Source organism: Chelonia mydas, chromosome 28 (genome assembly GCF_015237465.2).
Source record: "Chelonia mydas isolate rCheMyd1 chromosome 28, rCheMyd1.pri.v2, whole genome shotgun sequence".
NCBI classification, from domain to species: domain Eukaryota; kingdom Metazoa; phylum Chordata; order Testudines; family Cheloniidae; genus Chelonia; species Chelonia mydas.
In genome coordinates this window covers 4,743,975-4,764,307 of record NC_051268.2, presented here as the reverse complement: position 1 = coordinate 4,764,307, position 20,333 = coordinate 4,743,975, and the positions used below count along the sequence as shown (strand labels likewise).

At 46.7% G+C, this 20,333-nt stretch overlaps 3 protein-coding genes and 2 non-coding genes across 17 annotated transcripts in view; 4 read left to right on the top strand and 1 right to left on the bottom strand.

Moving 5' to 3' along the window:
* LOC102943236 (zinc finger protein 883) overlaps positions 1 to 20,333 on the bottom strand; it is a 2,438,435-nt gene that overhangs the window by 1,103,579 nt on the left and 1,314,523 nt on the right.
* The window catches only part of LOC114020163 (zinc finger protein 501), a 1,907,800-nt gene that overhangs the window by 606,943 nt on the left and 1,280,524 nt on the right, over positions 1 to 20,333 (top strand). The window lies entirely within an intron of this gene.
* The window catches only part of LOC119564595 (zinc finger protein 883), a 1,467,279-nt gene that overhangs the window by 1,014,623 nt on the left and 432,323 nt on the right, over positions 1 to 20,333 (top strand). The gene's annotated exons all lie outside the window — the stretch shown is intronic.
* Positions 2,691 to 2,762, top strand: TRNAA-GGC. The gene has a single exon. It is a non-coding gene; the product is annotated as a tRNA-Ala (tRNA).
* Positions 20,246 to 20,317, top strand: TRNAA-UGC. The gene has a single exon. It is a non-coding gene; the product is annotated as a tRNA-Ala (tRNA).

Sequence of the window (20,333 nt, the reverse complement as noted above, 5' to 3'; positions counted from 1 at the left end):
GTCAAAAAACAATACATCCACTGCTTTCCCTTCATCCACAGAACCAGTAATCTCATCATAGAAGGCGATTAGATTAGTCAGGCATGACCTTCCCTTGGTGAATCCATGCTGACTGTTCCTAATCACTTTCCTCTCATGTAAGTGCTTCAGGATTGATTCTTTGAGGACCTGCTCCATGATTTTTCCGGGGACTGAGGTGAGTCTGACTGGCCTGTAGTTCCCAGGATCCTCCTTCTTCCCTTTTTTAAAGATTGGCACTACATTAGCCTTTTTCCAGTCATCTGGGACTTCCCCCGTTCGCCACGAGTTTTCAAAGATAATGGCCAATGGCTCTGCAATCACAGCCGCCAATTCCTTTAGCACTCTCGGATACAACTCGTCCGGCCCCAAGGACTTGTGCACGTCCAGCTTTTCTAAATAGTCCCTAACCACCTCTTTCTCCACAGAGAGCTGGCCATCTACTCCCCATGCTGTGATGCCCAGCGCAGCAGTCTGGGAGCTGACCTTGTTAGTGAAGACAGAGGCAAAAAAAGCCTCCTCCTGTTTTTCATTATTTTTCTTCCTCCTCCTCTTATATTATAAGAAATGAGAAGTAAATGAACATAAAGTGAGGTACCTTGATTGGGGCAAGGGGTTGGGGTGCAGGAGGGATTGCGGGGGTCAGGCTCTTGGAGGGAGTTTGGACGGTGGGTGCAGGGTCTGGCCTGGGGCGGGGGTTAGGAGGTCAGAGGGGCTGAGGTATATGGGCTCTGGGATGAAATTTGGGTGTGGGGTGCGGGCTCTGTGCTGGGACAGGGTGTTGGGGTGCGGGAGGCATCAGGGGGGTGGCACTTATCTCGGGCAATGCGGATCCCAAAGCAACTGACACACACGCCCCTCCGGCAGTGGCTCCTAGATGCGCAGGGCCAGGGGGTCTCTGTGCTGATGCCTGCAGGCGCTGCCCCCACAGCTCCCATTGGCCACAGTTCTCAGCAAATGGGAGCTGCGGAGTTGGTGCTCAGAGCAGAAGCAGTGCGTGGAGACGACCCCCCCCCCCCGCCCCAGAGGGTGCCGGGACATGCCGGCCACTTCTGGGAGCAGCGCAGCAAGATGGGAGGGAGGCAGAGTGGGCAGGGAGCTACCTTAGTGCTGCTGGCACGTTTCTGCACACCCATTTGAGGGATGGGAGCAGTGGGTCTCTGTGACAGCTTGGGTCACAGAGCCCCCCTTGGGACGGCAACCTGATGTGACGGGACTACCTCTGAGCCCGTTTTCCCTGCCACCTTGGGACTTCAGTGCCCTGCCTTGTTGAGCCAGACACGCTAGCCTGCTACAAACACAGGCCCAGGTCTGAACCACCTCCCCCAAAAGCTGCAGGCTTAGCTGAAACCAGCTTAAGAAGTGTTCCTGTCTCAACACCCAGATACCCAGTTCCCAATGGGGTTCAAATAGCAAATAAATCCCTTTTACTCTGTATAAAGCTTCGACAGAGTAAACTCATAAATTGTTCCCCCCTCTATAACACTGATTAGAGAGATATGCACAGCTGTTTCCTCCCCCAGGTATTAATTGCTTGCTCTGGGTTAATTAATAAGTAAAACGTGATTTTATTAAATACAAAAAGTAGGATTTAAGTGGTTGCAAGTAATAAAAGACAGAACAAAGTAAGTTACCAAGCAAATTATTACTATGTAAAGGCAACTGTACCTTTCTTATCAGGAACATGCATAAGACTAATGACTGGGCAAACGACTATTCCACACTCTGGTGTCTCTTAAACTAGGAGACTCCAAAATTGAAATGGAATTATGGGTTTCGTTTCAAGATTATCTGAATCTGGAGTATCTATTTGGAGCACAGTAATATATATATATATATACGTATATACGTAAAACAAAACATTCACTATTTTGACCACTGTGCAGCAGAAACTGTCTTTGCAACTATAATTCATGGTATTAAGGGCTTGGCTACTGAAGAAACCTTTTAAAATGTGCGTGGCACGGCTAAACTGTTTAACGAACACAAGTGAAAATTAATAAACTAATTTCAGGAAACAATATGAAGGCAAGGAATAAAACAATTTCTTAAAGAAATTATTTGTACTGCTTAGCAGAGTTATACAGCAACACCCATAACAGCTCATGAGAGAACTTTAAAAAACAAAGGTGAGGAAAGTTGACAAACCTTATTAGTAATAAACAGCTAATTGGCATTCCCCTTAGAGTATAACCAAACAGTAGTGAATCGGCAATATGCCAATTTTTTAAAACAAATTCCCCATTAGGACCAATCACAATCTGGGGTCAGTGACACTGCATCCTAACTGAGGTACATCTTATTCAAAACAGTCTTGTTCACTGCCCAGTTACCCATATTGAATGCAGACACAGCAATATTTGATAAATTGGTGGCTGTCCATTCAGTAGGTGATTTCCTACTTATTCATAAATAATGAAGATGCTGTAAGGGGATGGGAGAGAGCTGTCCCGTCCGTGTAGTTAATCCACCTCCCCGAGAGGCGGTAGCTATGTCAGTGGGAGAAGCTCTGTTGGTGGGTGTGCAAGCTGTGGTGTCTACAGGTATAGATAAAGTTTAATCGAACCCCATTTTGAAAACCACTGTGGTCTGGGAATGGAAAAGGAGCTCGCTGAGGTAGGGCCTGTCCTTCAAGATCCTTAAGACCACTGACTCCCCTATGCAAATGGTATGGGGGTGTAGCTCAGTGGTAGAGTGTTTGATTGGCGATCAAATAGTCCTTGGTTCAAATCCAAGTGCCCCTTTAAAACCTTCTTCCTTTAACAAAAATATTTGAATATCCATTGCCATTTTGTTCAGGATTTTCACCTAATGGGGATGCTTGAAATGAATGGAAACACTCAATGTTTTCCTGTGCAAACGCATAAAAACCTAGCAAACAGGTTCCTCAGCTGAAATCAGTTCCAATCCTCTAAGTGTCTAGTTTATGTTTTCATCCATTAAACAAAGGTATAATATGAAGGCACATTTGCAGGTCCTTGGTCTCCGTGGGCTACAATGTGCAGAAGAACGAGAACCCCATCCCCTTGGGAGGAATGGACTAGTTTGTGTTACATTTGCTAAGTAAGTTGCCATTGGGACTGAAAACTCTACTGGAGGTGGACAGGAACCTCTTACAAAAATAAAATAACCAAGATTTACCAAATTACCTGTGACACATTCAATCCTCTCTTTGTGCACACAATATCAATTGGGGCTCTAATAAATGGCAACCTTCCTTTAACACAGATTGCTGTTCCTTGTGACTTTCAGATGCATTCAAATACCAGGTGTTTAAAGGGAATGTGCTTCTCGTTCATGATCAGCAGCAGGGACTCTGGTTTCAGAGGGGCAGCCGAGTTCGTCTGTATCAGCAAAGATAATGTTGGGGACACTGGGGCATGGCCACTAGGTAACTCGAGGGGATGGAAGACCACGAGTGTCGATGAAGCCCCCTCGCACTAGGCCCAAGTGTCCTTGGCCCCCGAGCCTGGAGGCACTCGCAGCAGTTATGCTGAGGATCTGCAACAATATGTTGCAGAGTCAGACTGCCTGAAACTAAACAAGGCCAAACAGGGCAGATATGGAAGAACAATGCTGAATAAAGCAGCTTTATGTATAGGTTAACAAATGATAACAAAAAACAAGGGAACTAGCTGGTAACTGGATTGGCTGGCTATATGGATACTTAGGGCAGCTTGCTATTGGATAAGTATGCTGAAGAAAGGATGTATAAAAGCCTGTGTAACTTCCTGCTCCGTATGCAGGATTGGAGATTCTATTCTCCCTGTACCTTTTTGAAGCTTCAAATAAACTTTTCTGCTTCTCCACCCCGTTGTGATTATTGGGTGAAGCACACCGGGTAGCGAACCAAACCCTGCTGTTGTTTTGCCTCTCGGCACTGGGTGCCGGCAACAGCAACAAGGAGTCCTTGTGGCACCGTAGAGAGTAACACATTTGTTTTGGGCATAAGCTTTTGTGGGCTAAAACCCACTTCATCAGATGCATGGAGCGGAAAACACAGAAAGCAGTATAAATATTACACCACATGAAAATATGGGAGTTGCCTTGCCAAGTGTGGGGTGAATCAGTGCTAATGAGACTAATTCAATTAAGGTGGAAGTGGCCTATTCTCAACAGTTAAGCCCAGGGGGAAAGCGCTGCCAGATGGTGACGGGGCAAAACCCTTGCACAGGCAAGGACAGAGGAGTAACAGTTACCTCAGTGGACTGAGACACCAGTGTTCCCAAAAATAGGGTGGGGGGGGCAGAAGGGCTTTTTTATTTCCCCTCCCACAGACAGCACCTCTCAGCATGAGCTTCCCAGGGCTGGGTTCTTAAAGGCAGAGGCATCCCAAGGCTGAGTCACTGCAGCTCCTCTCTGTCTGATGTAACCTACTGAGGTGCTCTGGAGATTTAATTCAGTGAAATACTTTACAGAAACAAAAAGAATCCCTTATCAGTGAATCCGGCTGCATAAAGTCTCATAGCAGTTCACAGATTTGTCTTATCTGCTGCTGGGATTCCCTGAATTACTCTTAACACGTCATCATTTCGCTTTGTTATTCTGCAGATGCATGTCATTGCGCTATTTAATTTATATTTTACCAACAAGTACTCATTGAAAATCTGCAGCAGTCTAGTTTTAGCAATGACAGCTGTTTCTAGTAGTGCTCTGGCTATGTTTTTTAATGAGATTTCTCATTTGGAATTTTTAATTCTAAATTTTTCTTCTTATTTTCAGAGCAGAAGTTTATTCTGCTGGATCATCCGACTTCCAGCCTGACTGAATTTCTGGCCTGGCCTCCGAACTTTGTTTTCATTCAATCCACCACTGGCGATTGCCTTTTGCAACTGCTATTTTGCCTCTCAATCCACCCTTAGTGCTTTTCCATGTGCCATTGCTTGGGTGTAGAACGCCGGCTCCTTTCCCCCCATCCCCGATTTTGCTCCTCAGCCCCTCTCCTAAGCCTGCCTCCAGCTGCTTAATCCCCCTGACTAGTCAATTTCTGCCTCCTCCTCAGGCCACCCCCTCCTCCGATTTGTCCCCTTTGAACGCCTGTAAATAGCAGTCTGCAGAATCTGATTCCAAGTAAGGGCAGGGTGAAGGGAAGTGGCTTCAGCAGATGTTACTGAGCATGCTCAGTTCATGTGAGCATGCTCAGTGCACCCTAAGTAGCAAAGTCCTACAGACAGCAGTTTCTCACACTACACCTGGGGCAGCATGAGGGCAGCGACTCCATCACTGTCCCGGCCCCACCCAGGAGCAGATCCCCAGGGGCTGCGAGACCCTCGGCTTCAGGGGCCTTTGTGTGGAGTCTCTCTCCTGCCCACCCAACGCTGCCCCTGGGGTCTCTCTGGCCCCTGGTGCCTGCAGCTCCTGGCAGGGGCAGCAGAGCCTGGGACTGGCCCAGCTGGGGAAAGTCCCCACCTCGGATGGGCACAGAAAGTGCTTCAGTGAAAGTCTGTCCCTGGGCCAACCCCTCTGGGGCCGCAGCAGCAGCCCGGAGCTCAGCCCGGCCTCCCAGCTCACACTGGAGGCAGCAGCCCCGGTACCTTATGATACTTCCTTCCTTCCTACTAGCTCCCTGCTGCTCTGGCCCCTTCTTGGTTCCTTCATAGAATCATAGACTTTAAGGGTAGAAGGGACCATTATGATCATCTAGTCTGACCTCCGGCACAACTCAGGCCACAGAATCTCACCCACCCACTCCTGGAACAAACCCCTAACTTATGTCTGAGCTATTGAAGTCCTCAAATCATGGTTTAAAGACTTCAAGGTGCAGAGAATCCTCCAGCAAGTGACCCGTGCCCCATGCTACAGAGGAAGGCGAAAAAGCCCCAGGGCCTCTGCCAATCTGCCCTGGAGGAAAATTCCTTCCTGACCCCAAATATGGCGATCAACTGAACCCTGAGCATGTGGGCAAGATTCACCAGCCAGACACCCAGGAAAGAATTCTCTGTAGTAACTCAGATCCCACCCCATCTAACATCCCATCACAGGCCATTGGTTATATCTACCGCTAATAGTCGAAGATCAATTAATGGCCAAAATGAGGCTATCCCATCATATCATCTCCTCCATAAACTTATCAAGCTTAGTCTTGAAGCCAGATATGTCTTTTGCCCCCCCCCCCCGCTCCCCTTGGAAGGCTGTTCCAGAACTTCACTCCTCTGATGGTTAGAAACCTCTGCCTAATTTCAAGTCTAAACTTCCTGATGGCCAGTTTATATCCATTTGTTCTTGTGTCCACATTGGTACTGAGCTTAAATAATTCCTCTCCCTCTCTGGTATTTATCCCTCTGATATATTTATAGAGAGCAATCATATCTCCCCTCAACCTTCTTTTAGTTAGGCTAAACAAGGCAAGCTCCTTGAGTCTCCTTTCATAAGACAGGTTTTCCATTTCTCAGATCATCCTAGGAGCCCTTCTCTGTACCTGTTCCTTTCTAAACATGGGAGACCAGAACTGCACACAGTATTCCAGGTGAGGTCTCACCAGTGCCTTTTATAACGGTACTAGCACCTCCTTATCTCTACTGGAAATACCTCGCCTGATGCATCCCAAGACCGCATTAACTTTTTTCACGGCCATATCACAGTAGCAGCTCATAGTCATCCTATGATCAACCAATACTCCAAGGTCCTTCTCCTCCTCCATTACTTCCAAGTGATGCATCCCCAGTTTATAACAGAAATTCTAGTTATTAATCCCTAAATGCATGACCTTGCACTTTTCACTATTAAATTTCATCCTATTACTATTACTCCAGTTTACAAGGTCATCCAGATCTTCCTGTATGATATCCCGGTCCTTCTCTGTATTGGTAATACCTCCCAGCTGTGTATCATCCGCAAACTTTATTAGCACATTACCCCTTTTTGTGCCAAGGTCAGTAATAAAAAGATTAAATAAGATTGGTCCCAAAACCGATCCTTGAAGAACTCCACTAGTAACCTCTCTCCAGCCTGACAGTTCACCTTTCAGTGTGCCCCGCTGTAGTCTCCCCTTTAACCAGTTCCTTATCCACCCTTCAATTTTCATATTGATCCCCATCTTTTCCAATTTAATAATTCTCCATGTGGAACCGTATCAAACGCCTTACTGAAATCGAGGTAAATTATATCCACAGCGTTCCCTTTGTCTAAAAAATCTGTTACCTTCTCAAAGAAGATCAGGTTGGTTTGGCACGATCTACCTTTTGTTAAACCATGTTGTATTTTGTCCCAATTACCATTGACTTCAATGTCCTTAACTACTTTCTCCTTCAAATTTTTTCCAAGACCTTGCATACTACAGATGTCAAACTAACAGGCCTGTAGTTACCTGGATCACTTTTTTTACCTTTCTTAAAAATAGGACCTATGTTAGCAATTCTCCAGTCATACGGTACAACCCCTGAGTTTACAGATTCATTCATTAAAAATTCTTGCTAATGGGCTTGCAATTTCATGTGCCAATTCCTTTAATATTCTTGGATGAAGAATATCTGGGCCCCCTGATTTAGTCCAATTAAGCTGTTTGAGTTTGGCTTTTACCTCAGATGTGGTAATATCTACCTCCATATCCTCATTCCCATTTGTCATCCTACCATTATCCCTAAGCTCCTCGTTAACCTCATTAAAGACTGAGGCAAAGTATTTGTTTAGATACTGGGCCATGCCTAGATTATCCTTAACTTCCACTCCATCCTCAGTGTTTAGGGGTCCCACTTCTTCTTTCTTTGTTTTCTTCTTATTTATATGGCTATAGAATCTTTTACTATTGGTTTTAATTCCCTTTGCAAGGTCCAATTCTACTTGACTTTCAGCCTCTCTCACTTTATCCCTACATGTTCTGACCTCAATAAGGTAGCTTTCCTTGCTGATCCCTCCCTTCTTCCACTCCCTGTAGGCTTTCTGCTTTTTCTTAATCACCTCTGAGATGCTTGCTCATCCAGCTTGGTCTACAACTCCTGCCTATGAATTTTTTCCCCTTTCTTGGGATGCAGGCTTCCGATAGCTTCTGAAGCTTTGACTTGAAGTAATCCCAGGCCTCCTCTGCCTTTAGATCCACAAGTTTTTCAGTCCAACCCACTTCAAGCCCAACCCGGGCTGCAGTTGCCACACTCACCGGGCCAGGGACTTTCTTAGGTGGGAACTGGCCCCATCTCTGCTCCTCCTCCTGCCTCTGTGTGTCCCAGAGCCGCTGCAGGGAGTGACCTGCACCCAGGCTCTCACTCCTACTAGCACTCGCAGGGGCCAACCCAGCTATGGGAGAATGAGCGCCCCTGGGAGCAGGGAAGTGACCAAGTCTCCCTGCCAGAGGGTGGGGGGAGGGGGAAGAAAGGGAAAGCGGAGAGACTGAAAGGCGATATGGAGAAATAAGAGGGGAAAGCAGCACCCAGCTCTTTTCTACTGCATCACCCCTGAGTAGACTGCTCCTGAGCTCTGGGTAAATATCCCCCATCTCCAGGGTCTCTCAGATCCCCCTGCCTCCCAAGGGAATACACATAGGGGTCTCCTTCCTGCCAGGCGTGATTACAAGCAGCTGTAGGTGTCACCCTCAGGCCATGATTGGAGAAAGACAGCAAACCTTGGGAACAGGCGTCTGTATTTACAGTCCAGTGTTACAATCCCTGCTCCAGGAGGTGTTTGTTCTTTACTCCTGCTGGATGGGCACAGAATGGGGCAGCAACAGGTTTGTGTCCGTTTCTGTTGCTGCACGTTCCTTAACTTAGAACAGTAACGAAATGCAGAAAATGGAGATCGAATTAAAGGGAAATATACAAATAAAAGTTCCGGCCCCTGTTGCTTATTGAAAGAAACGACTCAAGATCCCAGATACATGTTTTATTAACATGAACAAATAAATCCAAGGGCACACATCACTAAGGCTAAATGACTATAAACACCACTCAGCTATAAAGTTCAGGTCAAATCAGTAAATCAATGAGTTAACGAGGATATTGCACTGGAATCAAGTCATCAATGTAGCCAAACCATCAGATTAATACAGCAGAAAATCAACCCTTACAAATCCTAAAAGAGCAAGCCAAGGAGGCAGGTGCATATTTAGTGATGTCAAAACCCCAACGAGAGACTTCTACCCAGGCAGTGCAACCCAGATCTAGCCAGCTGAATATTTCAACACCGAAACCAAATTATTGCTTACATTTAGCCTACAGCCTCAAAGCTAATTACAGTTTTCTTCTTAGATTTCACTCTTGTGCAGCTAATACTTCTCATCGCCCTCTCACCCCAAAACACAGACAGACCTTCTAGAGACATTAGTAAAAGAAGTTCATTCAAACAACTCTCACTGCACATATATCTGACAGCTCAACTCCTTGCAATGCTTCCATAGGTGAGGAGCATGCATTCAGTCATTTCATAGGGCAGAATTTTACGGTTATTAAGATTTGGGGAACTATTCTTCCTAACATCTTCCCTGTGTAGATTTCAGAGGTGTTCACACACTCACCCCCACTGAGCCGCACGGTTACACCCTAATCTAACAGAAAGGCTGAGAAGTCTCCAACTTCATAAAAAGAAAGAAAAAAATAGAAAAAGGAACAAAACGTTTCTAAGGTTATAAGGAGTTGGATCTCTGCACCTCTCGGCCTTTGGATTCCCCTGGAGCAGGAACTGTAGCTGCAGTTGAGGAACCAGGTACTGGCGTAGATGGTCCAGCCCGTTGGGCTAGCAGGGTTTCCAGGTACAGGAGACGAGTGAAGGCTGCATAGCCTGTCGACGTTGTGCTTCATTCGGAGGGGATCAGTCCTGGGATCCTGGCAGTCAGTCTCTCTGAGGCTGTCTACACTGGCAGAGTTACAGCACCAGGAGTTACAGTGCTGCTCAGAGAGCGCTGAAGGGAAACCGCTGTTGTGTGTTCACACTGTCAGCTGCCTGCACAATAGTGTGTTCACACTTGCGGCACTTGCTGCGGTATTTGGAGCGGTGCACTCTAAGCAGCTATCCCACTGAGCATCTCTTCCTCTTCTGCCACTAAGAGTTGTGGGAAGGTGGAGGGGGTCGCGGGGCATCCCGGGACCTGTCCCAATGCCCCGTGATGCCTTGCTTCGCATCCCAGCAATCCCTGTGCTTCCGTCCACATTTGGCGCCATCTTTCAATGGTTGGTGTACTGCGCACTCTGCCTCTTTGGGCTGCAGGAATGGATCCCGCACCGTTGACCAATATGCTCCTTTTTCTTACTAATACATTGTAACGATGCTGTCTTTGGTGGGACACTTCTGAGAGTATCAACTCAGGACAGATTGCTCAAAGCAGGGCAGTTTGGGATTCTCCACTTCGAAGGCACACCAAACCAGGCAGACAGAGAGGACTTTGGTCTCACCCCACGGGCTAACCACAAGTCACACAAGCAATTCCCTTAGACACTCCAGTTTCCCAGTATCTCCACCAATGCCACTTGTTATGGGGATGAATGGTTATGAAAACCAATACCCCAGTAAAAGAAAAAAGGTCCTCTCGATCCGAAAGGACCAAGCCCCAGACCCAGGTCAATATACAAATCAGATCTTACCCACAAATCACGCTGTTGCCAATCCTTTAAAATCTAAAATCTAAAGGTTTATTCATAAAAGGAAAAAGATACAGATGAGAGCTAGAATTGGTTAAATGGAATCAATTCCATACAGTAATGGCAAAGTTCTTTGTTCAGGCTTGTAGCTGTGATGGAATAAATGGCAGGTTCAAATCAAGTCTCTGGAGAACATCCCCAGCTGGGATGGGTCTTTCCGTCCTTGGTTCAAAGCTTCAGTTTGCAGCAAGGTTCCTCCAGAAGTAAGAAGCAGGATTGAAGCCAAAATGGAGGGGTTTTCAGAGCCTTTTATATCCCCTGCCATGTGGAAGGACACCCCTTTGTTCTTCCTGGGTAAATTACAGTAGCAAGATGGAGTTTGGAGTCACATGGGCAAGTCACATATCCTTGCATGACTCAGTTCTTTAGAGGCCGACGCCATTGTTTACATGTTAGTTTGTACGTTCCCTGGAAAGCTCAGATGTGGATGGGCATCTCCCAAAGTTCATTGTCAGTTAAATATTTCTTGATTGGGCACTTACTGAGAATAGTCCTTTCTCAAGAAGCTGACCAAATGCTTCACTGAGGCTACTTAGAATTAAACCACATTGAGATACAAGTACATAGCCAATATTCATACCTTCAACTACAAAAATGATACAGATATACAGATAGCATAATCATAATCATAACCTTTCCATAGACACCTTACTGGACCTCCTTTGTACAAGAGTTGGTGGAAACATATAGTGGTTGCAATGATCTATACGGTCACAGTTTATGTCAGTAACGTCAGGAGTGGCAGTGGAGTTATTCCTTAAACTACAAAAGCAAGAGGAGTTCGACATTGATCTCACCATGCATAGTAGCTGTTAGGATATAGATATTCAGGCCTGTCTGTAAAGGCCTAGACTCTAAGAATTTAGGTGTATTCTTATCACTTGGCTAGTTATAGAGGTATAAAAGAAAGAATCAAAATCACGGTCTGCCGGTGTAAGGTTCTTCTCTTACTGTGACAGTCTGAGGCCCTGTTCTTACGGCTAAGCAACAGAGGCAGCCATAAGCTGGGAAGCGACCAGTCACCTCCTCACATTCCAAACTAGTCACATTGAAAGAAGGTGCTATTGGGCTTTTAGGAATACAATCCTGTTCTGATAATGCCTATCGCCTCCAGAGAAAGGGAAGTGCCTAGAAGATGTAAAAGGAAACTTGATTTGATAGCATCCTGTCTGGCAAGAACTCACTTATCATAGAATCATAGAATATCAGGGTTGGAAGGAACCTCAGGAGGTCATCTAGTCCAACCCCCTGCTCAAAGCAGGACTGATCCCTAATTAAATCATCCCAGCCAGGGCTTTGTCAAGCCTGACCTTAAAAACTTCTAAGGAAGCAGATTCCACCACCTCCCTAGGTAACGCATTCCAGTGTTTCACCACCCTCCGAGTGAAAAAGTTTTTCCTAATATCCAACCTAAATCTCCCCCACTGCAACTTGAGACCACTACTCCTTGTTCTGTCATCTGCTACCACTGAGAACAGTCTAGATCCATCCTCTTTGGATCCACCTTCCAGGTAGTTAAAAGCAGCTATCAAATCCCCCCTCATTCTTCTCTTCCGCAGACTAAACATCCCCAGTTCCCTCAGCCTCTCCTCATAAGTCATGTGTTCCAGTCCCCTAATCATTTTTGTTGCCCTCCACTGGACTCTTTCCAATTTTTCCACATCCTTCTTGTAGTGTGGGACCCAAAATAGCTGGGATGTGAAATCCTCATTTCTGTGTTGTTCTATCATTGTAGTCCCCCATTTCCCTATTGTTTGTCTGTATAATCTCTGTCTGGTTCTGTGATTGTTTCTGTTGGCTGTATAATTAATTTTGCTGGGTGTAAACTAATTAAGGTGGTGGGATATAATTGGTTACATAATCATGTTACAATATGTTAGGATTGGTTAGTTAAATTTCAGGAAAATGATTGGTTAAGGTATAGCTAAGCAGAACTCAAGTTTTACTGTATAGTCTGCAGTCAATCAGGAAGTAAGTGGGTAGGTAGGTGGGTGGGTGGGGGAACAGGGCATGGGGGTGGGGAAATTGGAATCATGTTTGGCTAAGGGCAGGAATGGGAACAGGGACACAGGTGTAAGGCTCTGTGGTGTCAGAGCTGGGAAGGGGGACACTAAGGAAGGAAACTGGAATCATGCTTGCTGGAAGTTCACCCCAATAAACATCGAATTGTTTGCACCTTTGGACTTCGGGTATTGTTGCTCTCTGTTCTTGTGAGAAGGACCCGGGAAGTAAGCGGGTGAAGGAATAAGCCCCCTAACAGTAGCTACAACACGAGATTGCTTGTGGCATTCTCGGAAGTGCTGACCACAGTGGAAGGCCACTTTTGGGCTTGGGAAACAAGCACTGAGTGGTGGGATCACATCGTCATGTATATCTGGGATGAGGAGCAATAGCTGCAGAGCTTTAGGAGGAGGAAAGCCACATTCCTGGGACTGTGCGATAAGCTCGCCCCAGCCCTGCAGCACAAGGACACGAGAATGAGAGCTGCCGTAGTTGGAGAAGCGCTTGGCAATTGCACTGTAGAAGCTGGCTACTCCAGACTGCTACCAATCGGTCACCAACCAGTTCAGAGTGGGAAAGTCGACCATTGGACACGTGTTGACAAAAGTGTGCAGGGCCTTTAATTGCATCCTGCTCCGAAAGACTGTGACTCTGGGCAACATGAGTGACATTGTGGATGGCTTTGTACAAATGGGCTTCCCTAACTGCGAAGGGGCGATAGATGGCACACATATTTCAATTCTGGGACCAGACAACCTAGCCACCAAATACATTAATCACAGTGGGTATTTCTCTGGTTCTCCAGGCACTTGTGGATCACCGTGGGCATTTCACGGACATTAACACAGGCTGACCCGCTAAGGGGCATGACGCATGCATCTTTTGGAACACTGGCCTGTTCAGGAAGCTGCAAGCAGGGACTTTCTTCCCGGACCAAAAGATCACCGTACGGGAAGTTAAACTGCCCATTTTGATCCTGGGAGACCCTGCCTACCCCTTAATGCCGTGGCTCATGAAGCCATACACGGGGCACCTTGACAGCAGCAAGGAACAGTTCAAAAAGAGGCTGAGCAAGTGCAGAATGACTGTTGAGTGTGCTTTTGGCCGTTTAAAGGCCTGCTGGCACTGCCTATAAGGAAGGCTGGACTTGGCCGATGACAATATTCCGATGCTTATAGCCACATCCTGTATGCTCCATAATATTTGTGAAGGGAAGCGTGAAAGCTTCTCTCAGGACTGGACCACTGAGCTTTAGCGCCTGGAGGCTGAATTTGAACAGCCAGAGACCAGGGCTATTAGAGGGGTGCAGCGCGGGGCCATAAGGATCAAGGATGCCTTGAGGCAGCAATTTGAAGCTGAAAGCCATGAATATTTGTTGGTATCCACAGGAATCATAGAATCATAGAATCATAGAATATCAGGGTTGGAAGGGACCTCAGGAGGTCATCTAGTCCAATCCCCTGCTCAAAGCAGGACCAATCCCCAATCAAATCATCCCAGCCAGGGCTTTGTCAAGCCTGACCTTAAAAACTTCCAAGGAAGGAGATTCTACCACCTCCCTAGGTAACGCATTCCAGTGTTTCACCACCCTCCTAGTGAAAAAGTTTTTCCTAATATCCAACCTAAACCTCCCCCACTGCAACTTGAGACCATTACTCCTTGTCCTGTCCTCTTCTACCACTGAGAATAGTCTAGAACCATCCTCTCTGGAACCACCTCTCAGGTAGTTGAAAGCAGCTATCAAATCCCCCCTCATTCTTCTCTTCTGCAGACTAAACAATCCCAGTTCCCTCAGCCTCTCCTCAGAAGTCATGTGTTCCAGACTCCTAATCATTTTTGTTGCCCTTCGCTGGACTCTCTCCAATTTATCCACGTCCTTCTTGTAGTGTGGGGCCCAAAACTGGACACAGTACTCCAGATGAGGCCTCACCAATGTCGAATAGAGGGGAACGATCACGTCCCTCGATCTGCTCGCTATGCCCCTACTTATACATCCCAAAATGCCATTCGCCTTCTTGGCAACAAGGGCACACTGCTGACTCATATCCAGCTTCTCGTCCACTGTCACCCCTAGGTCCTTTTCCGCAGAACTGCTGCCTAGCCATTCGGTCCCTAGTCTGTAGCTGTGCATTGGGTTCTTCCGTCCTAAGTGCAGACCCTGCACTTATCCTTATTGAACCGCATCAGGTTTCTTTTGGCCCAATCCTCCAATTTGTCTAGGTCCCTCTGTATCCTATCCCTGCCCTCCAGCATATCTACCACTCCTCCCAGTTTAGTATCATCCGCAAATTTGCTGAGAGTGCAATCCACACCATCCTCCAGATCATTTATGAAGATATTGAACAAAACCGGCCCCAGGACCGACCCCTGGGGCACTCCACTTAGAACAACACTTCCTCAGCTCTCGTCCCCTAATGCCCCTACTCTACTTGCGCTACATTGATGACATCTTCATCATCTGGACCCATGGAAAAGAAGCCCTTGAGGAATTCCACCATGATTTCAACAATTTCCATCCCAACATCAACCTCAGCCTGGACCAGTCCACACAAGAGATCCACTTCCTGGACACTACGGTGCTAATAAACGATGGTCACATAAACCCCACCCTATACCGGAAACTTACTGACGGCTATTCCTACCTACATGCCTCCAGCTTTCATCCAGACCACACCACACAATCCATTGTCTACAGCCAAGCTCTGCGATACAACCGCATTTCCTCCAACCCCTCAGACAGAGACAAACACCTACAAGATCTCTACCAAGCATTCTTACAACTACAATACCCACCTGCGGAAGTGAAGAAACAGACTGACAGAGCCAGAAGAGTACCCAGAGATCACCTACTACAGGACAGGCCTAACAAACAAAATAACAGAACGCCATTAGCCGTCACCTTCAGCCCCCAACTAAAACCTCTCCAACGCATCATCAAGGATCTACAACCTATCCTGAAGGATGACCCAACACTCTCACAGATCTTGGGAGACAGGCCAGTCCTTGTGTACAGACAGCCCCCCAACCTGAAGCAAATACTCACCAGCAACCACACACCACGCAACAGAACCACTAACCCAGGAACCTATCCTTGCAACAAAGCCCGTTGCCAACTGTGCCCACATATCTATTCAGGGGACACCATCATAGGGCCTAATCACATCAGCCACAGGATCAGAAGCTCGCTCACCTGCACATCTACCAATGTGATATATGCCATCATGTGCCAGCAATGCTCCTCTGCCATGTACATTGGTCAAACTGGACAGTCTCTGTGTAAAAGAAGAAATGGACACAAATCAGATATCAAGAATTAGAACATTCAAAAACCAGTCGGAGAACACTTCAAACTCTCTGGTCACTCGATTACAGACCTAAAAGTTGCAATACTTCAACAAAAAAACTTCGAAAACAGACTCCAACGAGAGACTGCTGAATTGGAATTAATTTGCAAACTGAATACAATTAACTTAGGCTTGAATAAAGACTGGGAGTGGATGGGTCATTACACAAAGTAAAACTATTTCCCCATGTTTATCCCCCTCCCCCCTCCACTATTCCTCAGATGTTCTTATCAACGGCTGGAAATGGCCCACCTTGATTATCACTACAAAAGGTTCCCAATTCTCCCCCCCCTCCCTGCTGGTAATAGCTCACCTTACCTGATCACTCTTGTTACAGTGTGTGTGGTAACACCCATTATTTCATGTTCTCTGTGTATATAAATCTCCCCACTGTATTTTCCACTGAATGCATCCGATGAAGTGAGCTGTAGCTCACGAAAGCTTATGCTCAAATAAATGTATTAGTCTCTAAGGTGCCACAAGGCCTCCTTTTCTTTTTTCATGTTATTTAAAGTTCCCTGTGGGTCAGGATAATACCATCTCCTTGAAATAGGTGGGGAAGTGGCCTGTTTGTATAACCTAAAATAAAGGAGCTTTTGTAAAACAGTTTTGCCTTTACATGTGCTGGAATAAAAATTGGAAATAGTAAATTCCATGGCCAGACACCAGGCCAGGCTCAATTGATTTTTTGTTCTGGCCAGGATCTATTAATTGCAGAAGAAACAAACTCTTGAGAAGTAGCTGTAATTTGTCCCCAAACCTTTCTTTGTTCTCATATGCCATCAGGGATTCTCTTCTCGCGGGCAGAGTTAAGGTTATCTGGGCATGTACTGTCGCTCTGTATTCCCTCTTTTTCCAGAGTTTGAGTTTTACTGAACTCGATGTTCTGGAAGGGTAAGAGATGTTCACAAAGTTAATTCTGTGTTAACAAAGGCTGTTGTTAGTGACAAATAATGAGACTAATCCCTCACTGCGGTAATTCCACTGACTTCAATGTACTCTTTCCCCGTTTCTAGTTCCAAAAAAATAAGCAAATGAAAACAACCTTGAGAACTAAAATGCTGTGAGAAATCGGAAATTTTAGTAGCTCAAATAATTCAGTTTCTTCTGTGTCTTGTGCGTGTGTAAATGGCACAACACGGTAATTTATAAGCACATCTTTCTTAACTTCTTTAAGTTTTATCTAGTACATTAACTATGTCAAGTGGGTTGTTCAATGCCGTGACGTTTTCATGCATTGCCCCGAACATATTTTTCATATTATTTAAATTAACACAACTCACTGACCAGAAACTTGTGTATTTCATGCTGTGAAGTGTGTCGGTAGCTCAGATTAATAGGTTTATTTTCTCTCTCTCTCTGTGTGAGGCACAACAAACTAATTTAGTGATGCTGAAAATGTTCCCTTCTGCTCCAGAACTGCCTTGGAATCACCTTCACTTTGTAGATTAATCTGCTCCTGTATCTCTTTGAGGAAAATATTGTTTCTGTGAAAAAACCCCAATTTTTTAATTAAAGGGACTGAGACAGAATGGCCACATGATGGCTACACAATGTCAGGAACGCAAAGCAGCAGGCTCCTGGTTTGCACCGATACCTGCTGCCCCTTCTGGCTCATTAATTGCACTATTTGGAACCTGCATCTAAAATTACACCCTTCCTGGGAGCAAGATTCAAAACTGCCCAAGAAAACCCCATTGGGTTTCAATTGCAGCAAAGGCAGGGAGATGAGGGGAGAACACAGGGGTCTCAGAGCTTCTCCTTTGTCCCAGGGAGAAGGGTCTAGAGGGCTAGAGTAGGGGGGCTAGTTGTCACGACTCCTTGGTTCTGTTCCTGGCTGTGAGAGGAAAGGGGTGTCTAGTGGACTAGAGTGGGGGCCTAGGAGTCAAAGAGAAAACCTCTCCCTTTTCAGCTTCAATGCACACTGAACAAGAACATGGCTTCTCATTTCTTAGGTTCTGATGCCATCATGTGGCCATTTCATTTCACTTCTTATTGTTAAAAGGTTTCAGAGTAACAGCCGTGTTAGTCTGTATTCGCAAAAAGAAAAGGAGTATTTGTGGCACCTTAGAGACTAACCAATTTATTTGAGCATGAGCTTTCGTGAGCTACAGCTCACTTCAGCTGTAGCTCACGAAAGCTCATGCTCAAATAAATTGGTTAGTCTCTAAGGTGCCACAAATACTCCTTTTCTTATTGTTAAAAGGTTTGGGTACTTTGCACAGAAACGTTATTTCCTGGGGAGAGACGGAGAAGTGGAAGCTGCATTGATTTAATCCTCCGAAAAATAGATAAGGATTAAAATATTCAGCAGACAGCTCAGTCCCACCCGTCCCTCCTCGCTGCTGCCAGCAAAGCTCATTTCTGTCCCACAGCCCCGAGAACTGCTGGGTGGAAGTCCTGGGCCTGTGTGAAGTAAATGTAGGGGTGACTCTGCCTGCCGAGACTTTTCAATAGAAAAATTCAGACACGACACCATGCCTGGTGAAGGAGATACGGATGTGTTGTTTGATTGTTTTTCTCATTTTAAATGTACTTGATCATTTCCATGGCAAAAATATTTCTACGAGACCATGAAAAAAGGAAGAAACTGTGAAAATACCCATGGGAGAGAGGGGGGTTTCCGAGAGCCAGGGTAAAGATGGAGATTTTCATGAAACGGGGAGAGGCCAAAGTAGGGCCTTTAGCTGGAGCAAAAGGGGAGGTTTTTTTGTGCAGTTCCATTTTAACCAGCCTCACAACCTGTAGTCCCTAATGCCCCACCCTACCCCCAACATGTGACCTCCAGCCTCCCCACTGGCAAAGCCACTTGTGACTCCTGAGACAGCCCCATTGGTCTGGCCCTCCTCCCCCCTGCAAAAACTGCAGATGCCCCAGCGCTCCCTCTCCTCGCTGGATCCCCTGGCAACCAGATGTCTCTGCAGAATGGCCGCGGTTACTCTCCTGTGTGTCTGTTCAAGGACAGCTTCCGACTTCTCCTGAGAATGCAGCTGAGAAACGACTCGCCCGTCTCCAGATTCTCTCCTGTGGGCTCTGAGAGGCAGGATGGGGCCTGTATGGTAAAGTCCCTGCAACATTCCCCTTTCATCCCAGCCCTGGGATGTCGCCATTAGCCGCTGTCCCCTGGGAGCAGCAAAGGAAGTTTCCACCCACCCAGGAGACCCCAGCCTGGAACTAAAGTCAGCTTCAGGCTTCTCCTCTCTCCCTTCTTGGAATCAAGTTCATGTTTTTACCAAGAGTTAAAGGAGCCCGAACCCCCAGAGTCTGGAGCAATGTCACAAGTTTGCAATCTCTCCATGGAAGACAATTTGTTAAATCCCAGATGAGTGGAGTGAAATCAGTTCTCAGCCTGAGTCCTTTGCTCTTAATCCTGAGGATATTGTCCCACCATGGGGCCATTTCCCGCCTCTCTTTCATACGGAAGCACAATTTTCTTTGCACAGACACAGGAACACCAAGATCTTTCTCTGTCCCTCGTGCAAAGCAGGGTGTCAAATTCCGTGGAACCTTCCTCTTCTGTGATGGAAACAATGGACAAGCAGGGGGCCCTGGGCACCTCCAGCCCTGGCCGTGAGATGTTCCCTCCCCTCTTTCTTTAAGCTGCTACAGTTATTTCATGGAATGTCTGGGATGGGGGAAAAGCTGAGTTCACTCCCTGCTGAGGGAAAAAAGGACCCTCAAAATCTCAGGCCCTCAGGGAAACCCCAACCCCTGCTCCCGGGATCACTGAGGTGCTGGGGATTTCAGGAGGAAAGGGACTGTCTGAATTGTCCAGGTGGGGAATGAATAACCATCTACGACTAGATCCACCTCATTAACCACTGACACAGGCTGATCGTGCTGCAGATAGATGGGAAACCGGGAGCGAGTCTTTGCTGTAGAGCCACGGAAACAGTGACCCAATTGCACTGCAGTGAATGTGCTGGGGAAAGCTGGACTTTACAGGCAGGTGGAAATAGCAGATCCTAGAAAGACCTGGAGCTCCCCACACCACTTCTGCCAGCAGGGTCAGGTGTTGAGCTGCTCACTGAGCCCCCCACCACCATGACCTTCCAGCAGGGGGTGGCAGCACCCTCCCCCCGCCAATGCAGGGGAGAGGGCTGAGTGTATCTCTGCCCCTGAGTCCAGGGCACACACTCTCTCTGCCCCACACATAGAATCTGGCCCTGCTGCAAAGTGACCCCTAAGAACTAGCAACCTCCAGGAGAGCAGGTTTGGCCCTCAGAGCAGGGACTGTGTCCCTCATGCTGCTGTTAGGCTCCCAGATGCTCTGGAAACAGGGGGGCTCTGAGTGTAACCCATAGCAGCTATTGTCCATCTGGGGATGTAGCTCAGTGGTAGAGCACATGCTTTGCATGTATGAGGCCCTGGGTTCAATCCCCAGCATCTCCAAGTTCTCTTTTCACCC